We start from the raw sequence: 9,150 nt of genomic DNA, 5'->3' as shown, positions 1-9,150 counted from the left end.
TGCCCCAACCAACCGACTGGTGTGATATTCTGTGGCCGTACAAATGATCCTGCCTCTTTGATCTGCTTGGTCTTGATGCTAGAGTAATGAAGCTCCACTGATGAATTAGAGCAGCTTTAATGAGATGCATCTTCAAATGAGATGCTTGGTCTTTATCTGAGTATTCCAGATCTTTTTTTTTTTTTTTTTATCAAAGTGAATTTATTGATGAATTTAGCATGCACAAGAATGGTATGCTATACATGTTGCTAATAGAATGATTGACATGAACTTTAAACAACAGTCTCCAGACTTTTCAGCTGCTGGAAGGAAATTAAAAGTACCAAAGGCATCTTAAGGAATGGTGATACCCAATCATATTATTTATGAGTTAATACCATCCTGATAGGAATGATCACAGAATGACAGGAGGTTTCACAAGCAATCGCAGACAAGCACATACATACATATTAATAATATAAGTCAAAGTTGCCCACTAATCCTTCCAGTTCGTTTGAGGTTTTGACCACTGGCCCCTGCCCCTGCTTGATGGATGAATCCTCCTCCAAGCGGGCACACTACTTCCTCTCCCGGGTCATGTCCTGTCTGCCCCTTGTCCACTACACACTTCCACAATATGTAAAGGGTCTTAGGTACAACCCCCTCTCGTCCTCAGTGGGCGCCAGTGCAGCACGGACAGTCAGCCTCCCTCCCATGGCATGCTTTATTGGACAGAGTAAAGACATTTGGTCCCTGTAGCTTCAAAGCTATGGATTAATCATGCACAATGTAAAAAGGACATACTGACACACTGCCTTTCCAACTGGAGATGAACAAGATTGCGACTGATGACATGATGTTTCTGTCATAATACGTCTTAAGTACAGAGAATGTTTATACTGTATTAGGATTGCTATAACTAAGAGCATATGTTCATTTGTTCCTCGCTGTACAGTGGTTTACAATGTAAGGAAACATGCAGATATCACATTAAGACAAATAGTTAATACAAGGTGAACTGGTGGGCAATACTAGAGCACCTGCACTGCCCTCTAGTGGTTACTAAAAATACTAACAGTATTTCCAATTGGATTCCCGTCCTAGAATACATACATATTTAGTTTTCCCTGGTCTAACACAAACATTAGGACTCATGAAGGGCTGTTAATTGGCTGATTATGTTATTATGAGCAGGTGTACTAAGTTTGGAACCTGTGATAAGTCACTTTTAGAAGCATGGAAATTAATAAACGTTGTATATTACTGCCTCAATTTGAATAATCTGGTTTACTCATCAGCTACCAGCAGTCAAAACATAGTACTAGCTGTTGATAAACATAGCGTAGATGTTTATCTTCTGTCTAATTCTGGCTGGAAGAAAACAGTTTCTTAATAACTGTTACAGCCAAAACTTCAAATGACCACCTTACAACTGGTAAAAGCCACTGAAGACACCATCTCAACATTAAATTTCAACTCTTCGATGCCTGGTGCAGTCTTTTAAACGGTTCTTTTCCTATTTACAGAGTGATGTCACATCAACATGGCCGCTCTGATTTTGAACAAAGTATAGTCTCCCTTTGCTAACTTTAAACGAGTTTGGCCTTGGATATCGTTAATATACAGACACAGTAATTGATTAAATCTATAATACTGACTATACTAATCTTCCGTTTGAAGGTAATCATCATGTTAGTGATGCTATTAACATTAGCCGGGTAGTTCAGTCCAAAATTTAGCATGAATGTTAGCTAGGCCTGTTATGGAAGCTGGTAGCTGGTCAGACCAAGCTAGATTTTATTTTTATTTTAAATTTATATCGTCTGGGACTTTCGAATGCTCTGTTCATTTCTTGCTCTTTCTACAGCCCTAACATTTATAAGACGTATAAGATGTTTATAAGAAATAATGAACTTCTTGTACAGGTTCACACTTGTGAGGTCTGTTAAATGTACTGAAAGGAATTTGATTTGATTTAAATCTCAGCGCCATCATAAACAATTTAGATTACCAAGTTAATTAGGAAAGCTGCAGAGTTTGGATGTTTCTTTTTAATTTTGATGTATTAATGATACCATTTGTGACAGAGAAACTGCTTTCTTCGGAAGCCATTTTGTTTCTGTCTGTTACCTCCTCCAGGCCCTTCCCCCATTGTGGAGTTGGGACAGGTTGATGGACAAAGTGTCTGTTGGTCCTCACTTCATTTGTTTGGCAAATGCACTGCATAACTCAGGTCTTTTAACTGCACTACATTTGTTTGTATTTAGCAGTGTGTCCACACTAGACAGTTTTATATACTCAAACGTTGGCTAGAGTGATACATAAGTATGCGATTTGAGACACAGCCATTATCAAAGCCATATGACATTATGGATGTGACGTCACAGGAAGTTTCTCAGACAGAGAAAGATCATTTCAAAAAGTTTCTTTTACTTTAAGAATTGTCTTAATTGTAATTGGTACGATATACAGAATAATAAAAATGCATCAGTTAAATAAATTGTAATGTGTGAAAATTCTTATTTATAGTTTTTAAAGATCACATACTTTTGTATTTTCTCTATATTTGTAAAATATATTTCAGGAAAATTCTGGAAAGTTCTACACTCTAACTATTTTAAATTATTTAGACAGACCTATTATGAATGAATGAATTTAACATTGCTTATTATCTAACAAAAAAAAACACTGCTTGTTTAAGATCTCTAGCCAAAATCTTGTCTTGTAAAATGAATAAAATAAATAAATAACATTTTAATTTTATTTATAAAGGATCATTTGTATGGGATGTAAATCCTGGAGGGTCATGTCTATTATTTACTTTATTAATGATTAAAAGGAGGGGTTGACAAGTTTATCTTTATATATATTAAAACATATTATACACGGTATATTTACAGTACTTACAAATTGTGTAGCTTGAAGAAAAGGTTTGGAAACATGTTTAATTGGCTTTAAAATAAAATTTTTCCATTTTTCCCTCGTGAAAATTGTACTTGTTTTTGTACTTCAATTAATTCTGTAACCAAGCTTTCACCAGCAATGTATAAAACCCACACAGGTCAAAAAACACTGTTTAAAGATCCTAAAGCTCAAATGATTATCCGTATCCGATGTGACAAAAGGATATTCAAATTGAAATGTATTTACTGTTATTACATTTAAAATGTGTTATTACATTACTAATGTCACATAGGTATTAAAATAGTTTGAGTTTCTGTGTGGTGTAGCAAGACTTTTATTGATTAAAGTCAGATGAAAATAGATTTTAGTGAACAGGGATGACTTGGATGATGTCTGGCTTGACTGAAGCAACAAGAATTAAATGGTATGTGCTGTCTTGGGCATTTGAATATAAAAGCTTAGGTAACATTAAGAAGCCCTTTAGAATTCTGTTTTCATTAAACAAAGACAATGCAAATTACATTTAAGATAAAATAACATATGTTTCTAGTTCATTTAAATCTTTTTATTTATTATATTATTATATTATATTGTATTTTTTCTAATAAAATTTAGACTTGGACTTTGTATGTCAGGACTTTGGGTTTACAGACTAGACAAAATATAAAGATAATACATAAAAAAATTTAAATATAATATATAATATTTAAAAACATAATTTAAAAAAGTTGAAAACAAGAAATAAACAGAAACTAGCAAGCAGGTAATTTAAAATATATATATATATTATAAATTTAAATTATATGCAATTATAATTTCATTCAACAAGTTATCTTTGAATCTTTTGAAAGTTTCATCATTAAATGTCCTCATTCAAATCCGAGATTGCGCAGGAAAATAAGAAAAATAAAAGTATCTGCCTCAGATTTCCCTCTCATGACTGTACGAGTGCAACCCAAGAAGTCTTGTTATCTTGGGGCCGGCTTTTTTCCTCTGCTAGCGACTTTGTGCAATGATTATTTTGATTTTCACCGCCTCCTCTGATCCTTCCAATGACAAATGAGGTGTCTAACCGCGGAGGGGCAGGGCACATCAGAGCGGTTACGGGGAGACTCTGAGTACACATGGCTACATCAGACATCTAGCAGGATAGAGAAATGGGGGATCAGTGAAGTAAAGAGAAAGCCAAGGAACTAGGCCAAACACAGACTCGCTTGTAACATTACCTTAATACACAAGAGTTCTCACTCATGAATTCAAAGAAGAGCGATTGCTGGTTTGTTTGTTTTTTTTTGTTGGAAATTATGGAATGGAAGGAAAAAAGTCCATGACCTGTGATTTTTAAACTGTTCCAGTTCACTCGCTGCATGACTAAGAGGTTTGAGGGTGAGTGAAGAAAATGGTGTCTCAAGATTGTATTACTAACTGAGACACAAAAAATCAAATAGCTATAAATAAATTCAGTCTAGAATGAGGGGGAAATGTAAAAATGTATTTCTTCTTTATACAGTACTGTAAGTTAACTAGAACACAACAGGAAGAAATTCAAATCCAAAAGCAGTAATTTTGAAGCAAACATCAACATTAACGGAGTGTAAATTTAGGAAATAAATTCAGCCATATCCCAGCATCAAAGTGCACCAGACCTTACCAAACAATCAGCTTTTTAAAAAAACAGCAAGTAAGAGAGAGAGAAGAGAAAAAAACATGAAGAAAAGGAAGAAGAGCTTGGAAAACACTAAAAAGCCATTAACAACGTAAGCGCCTGACATTAGCATGGCCAAACCAGAGGCCCATCATTTCTTATGAATAATATAAGCCACATGGAGACGAGAGAGGGGACTTGTTTTCCAGGCTCTGATGCGTGAGGAGAACCAAACAAAGCTAGAGCTTGCTTTAGGAAGCCAAGGGCAGCGAGTAGTGGGAGGAAGGTGTTGATTAAATGCGAACGAGTCACAAGGCACGATGTTGTACAGATAACCCACTTTTTCCTCTGCCAGTCATTCCGACGTCTTTATAAGGGCTTTCAGATCGGCTCGCGTTGACCTGAGGACTCTCAGAATAACCCTGGACTTAGAACATCCCAGGCATTTCCCACAAGTGTGCAGTGTAACTCACGCAGTAAAGAATTCTGTATATCTACATTAATTACTAATTAGTCCTGGTTCATTTACACTGTTATCTACTATGTTTCAATCAACATTTTTTATCCATTTTTAAGTATACAGTCTGCATATCTTCCAAAATACATTGTACCACAGCACTGTTGAATTCTCAGATCTAATTGGTAAAACAGTGTTTCTAAATTTTAGAAAAATGTATATTTTAAAAAACAGCAACTCTGGTTGCAATGCTAGTCAAATGTTTATATCAATGCACTTGTTTGAACACATTATCGTTTCTATAGCAACAACTCATTCACATGCACGATGGATGCGCTGCGTCGTAAAATCCAGATAATACACAGATTTTTTAAATGAACAAATTGTACAAAAAAAGTAGAATTATTAACATGGCGAGGTTTTCTGTAAGAACATAAGAACGTTTTTTATTTCATCTCAATGAAGGAGCCCCTACATTTTTCACAGCAGGACAGGGGGTGGTGATTTTTTTTTAATTTCTTTATGTGTAGAACTCCAATATGTATAGAATGTTTATGTGACAAGTAAATCCTTGAATCCCCAAACAGTATGTTGTATATTTTATTATTAATAATTTAAATAGATCCATTTTGACAAATTGCTGTGTTATAACCAGAATACAACACTTTCTTTCATCGGAAATTAATCATGTCAGCCCACATCACATCACGCCACCCCAATATTGATTATTTTCCTATAACTGCAGCCACCTAGTGTTTTAAACCAACTATAATTATCGACATTTCCTCCTAACTTGAGTTGTGCATGATATAAATGATTCGACATTCGACATAATTATGAGTAGAAGTTCTACAGAATTCTATGATAAACTGCTGAACAGAAAAACAAACCAGTAAAAAAAAAAAACAGGATAGAAATTTAAAAAAAAAAAAAAAAAAAAGGTGGGGGATGTTAAAGATTTGAGAAACCCTTGCGTGCTGAGAGCACTCCAGCAAGCAGACAGAGCACATTCTCTCTCCATGTGCTGTAACCAAATGCTCACGCTTCAAATTCACTTAGCTGTCTAAATAGAGTGCATAAGGATTTATCGCAGCGGGACGAAAGACTTGAACAGACCATCCTGCAGCCTACCTTACAGTGAGCTTGACCCGTATTTCATGTGTCAGTGACAGGTGGTAGCAGAAACCAGAGAAAAGGTTTTATTTCTCCCTGCTTTATTAGAATTAATGGGATTTCAGTGTGTTCGGTATGCCATAAGCACATCATCAAACTGTGAGGATGAAAACGTATTAGAAGGCTGAATGAAAGCATCAAAGAACCTTTAAAAAGTTAATCCTTTAAAAAAAGTTTCATAGTACTAAAAGGACTATATTGTGGTATTCAAGCATAGGATAATTCCCCAAATAATTTGCATATGACCATGTAACCAGAACCATTTAAGTCTAAACCAGGCTTAGAAATTGGGTAATTAAGCAATTTATATTTCTGTCAAACGAAACAAACCTTGTGTGCAAATCAAAAAGGAGGTCTTTGAAAACTGGTATTAAAAGCCACAATGCTGAACCTACAGATCAATACACGCTCATGTCATGAAAATATTGGCTTTTGCTCGACTAAGCTCACAGCCTTTACTATGTACGGCAAGTGACAGCACTTTACAGATGTGCACTTTCCCCTTATTGGGTCCTGTGGTGCCAATTAGACTCCACATCACTATGAGGACAAGAGGACAAAACCTTCTGGAGCATGACGAAAGGGACTGATTTTGTAATTGATTACAGTTAGGCATGCTAAAGATTGCACAAAGATTAGATCTAAAGTATTGTGAAGATTATGACAAAAGCAGAAAGGCTCGGTTGAGGGATTGAAGTAACTCATAACAATACAGAGTGTGAAGATCCGACGATATGGAGTTCATACTGAGGACTTCACAGTCATTTGACATTAGATCCAGATGCTGACAGTCTGTGAAGTGCTTTGATGAACTGTTAATAAGTTTACAGGAAAACATAATGAGTGGAACACATTGGTGTGATCTGTATTTGTTTCGTGCTCACAATGTTCACCATGAATATTATGAATATTAGGTAAACTCAGTGTATCAAACTAAACAAGCTTCAAGAGCGTTCATGCTTAATGACTTTCTTGCCACCTCCCATATCAGTGCACACGATGTGAAGCTTTATAAATAAATTAATAAACAAATAATTAACAGTGTGACTTTTATTTGTATTTCTATCTGTATCTATATTAAACAAGAACTGCCCCAAAATTCCTTATCCTTATAAGCCCTAAATTCAAATTTATTTTTGTACTGCAAAAATAAAATATTTCTTTTTAATTTTACTTCATGTTCTTTAACAATAACTTTAAATAACTTTGAAACTATGAAATAAATTTCATACATAACATATATTAAGCTTATTTTTATTTATTTATTACATCATACTTATTTTAGACGTTGCATTACAGAATAATTATTATTTGACATATCCTAGAATGAATTTTTTAACTCCACTCACTGAAACTGTCAACAATCTATCAATTAAGTTGTCATTATCAAGTCTCCAGTGGAAGTGCAACCCAAACAACCTTCAACAGTTTGCTGAAACCAGAACACCATTAAACATGTCCCATGAGGTAACACACACGAAAGCCCGTCCTTCCCAAGACGTTCATTGTTGAGATGCCGTGTCAACAACTCTGCACCCTGCTCAGGATGCTCAACAGCAAAGGTCACTCCTGTACTTATTTCTGGTCTTTAATGTGACGTTATAGGTTTGGAATTAAAGACGGAGTATGTCGTTCAGAGCTCCAGAGTTGATCCTGATCCTGAATTCAGGTTATACTGTGAAATATATATATTCTTTGCATGTCCTGCTTTGGTTTGGGTTTCCGTCATTTTCTACCATCTTCCATGATCATGTCAGGGTAATCTACATGTGAACAAGCGTGTGAATGGTATGGCATCCATACAGGTTGTATTTCCATTTCCTGCTGCCAGTTACGCTTAGGATGCACCACAACTCTGACCATACTGAAGACAAAAAATTGAAGCCCATGCATGGTTCACATCTACAAAGCCTCAATGAGGCTCTTGCAATGTATAATCACTGGACATGACATCATAAAAAAGCTGACTTGATGAATTCAATAATCATGCTAATTCTAATAGTCTTACATTCATCAAAAGCTCATTGACTATATAGAATACATGGTTTAGAAAGGAAATTATAGACTAACGCACTATCTGGTGTCACCCGAATGAAGATGGGTTACCTTTTTGAATCTGGTTCCTCTCAAGGTTTCTTCAGGGATATTTACCTTGCAACTGTTGCTTCTGGTTTGCACATTAGGGATAAATATTTTTTTAATGTAATGTTATCATTTTTATTCCAAATACATATATACCTTTTAGTCCGCTTTGGAACCATGTCCGTTGTTAAAAACACTATACAAATAAAATTGTATTGATGCCTACAATCATGGCGTATTCGAGAAGGCAGTTCACACAGCCCTGTCGCATATCAACTGCTGTCTTTCAGCGCTCTCACCAGTTTGGAACAGCAGTGCCTCGGCCGTATCTCGAGTGGACGCTGTGTCAGCCATGGGAAAGCTGATAAGGCAGTCGCTCCTCTTCACTTTAGAATAGAGCTGGGTTCGGAAAAAAAGCAAAGCAATCTGATAGGACGACTCAAGAGCGCTCTCATCTGTCTCAGGGCCTACGTCCTATCTCAGTAGGATATATAAATATCAGTAGTGTATACGTACAATATAAATATAGACTAGTAATGCTGCAGTGAACTGGTTTATTCTTTGCTTTTTTTAATGACAGGAAATAAAAGAAAGAACTGAAGTGAGAGAGAAGTGATTGGTTTAAATGTTGCTTCAAATGTTAGATAATCATTTAATATCATGTTGCTTTGTACATACAAATACTTCTGCTAATGGCAGTCATTTTGATTTTGTTGTCATTTAGGGTGGTTTTATAACAACCCAGAACTTAGCATTCATATGTTAATACACGTGCGCTGAGTCTGTAAATGATGGTCTACAGTATTAATAAAGTAAGAAAGTTAACATAGCAGACATTATCTTTAGCTTGTGAATGACGTGAATGATGAACATAGTGATAAGAATTACTTTAGGTTTAGCAATTCAGTGA

The sequence above is a fragment of the Tachysurus vachellii genome, chromosome 26, assembly GCF_030014155.1.
Source record: "Tachysurus vachellii isolate PV-2020 chromosome 26, HZAU_Pvac_v1, whole genome shotgun sequence".
Classification (NCBI taxonomy): domain Eukaryota; kingdom Metazoa; phylum Chordata; class Actinopteri; order Siluriformes; family Bagridae; genus Tachysurus; species Tachysurus vachellii.
The sequence above is the reverse complement of the archived record's forward strand: the minus strand, read 5'-3'. Positions refer to the sequence as shown.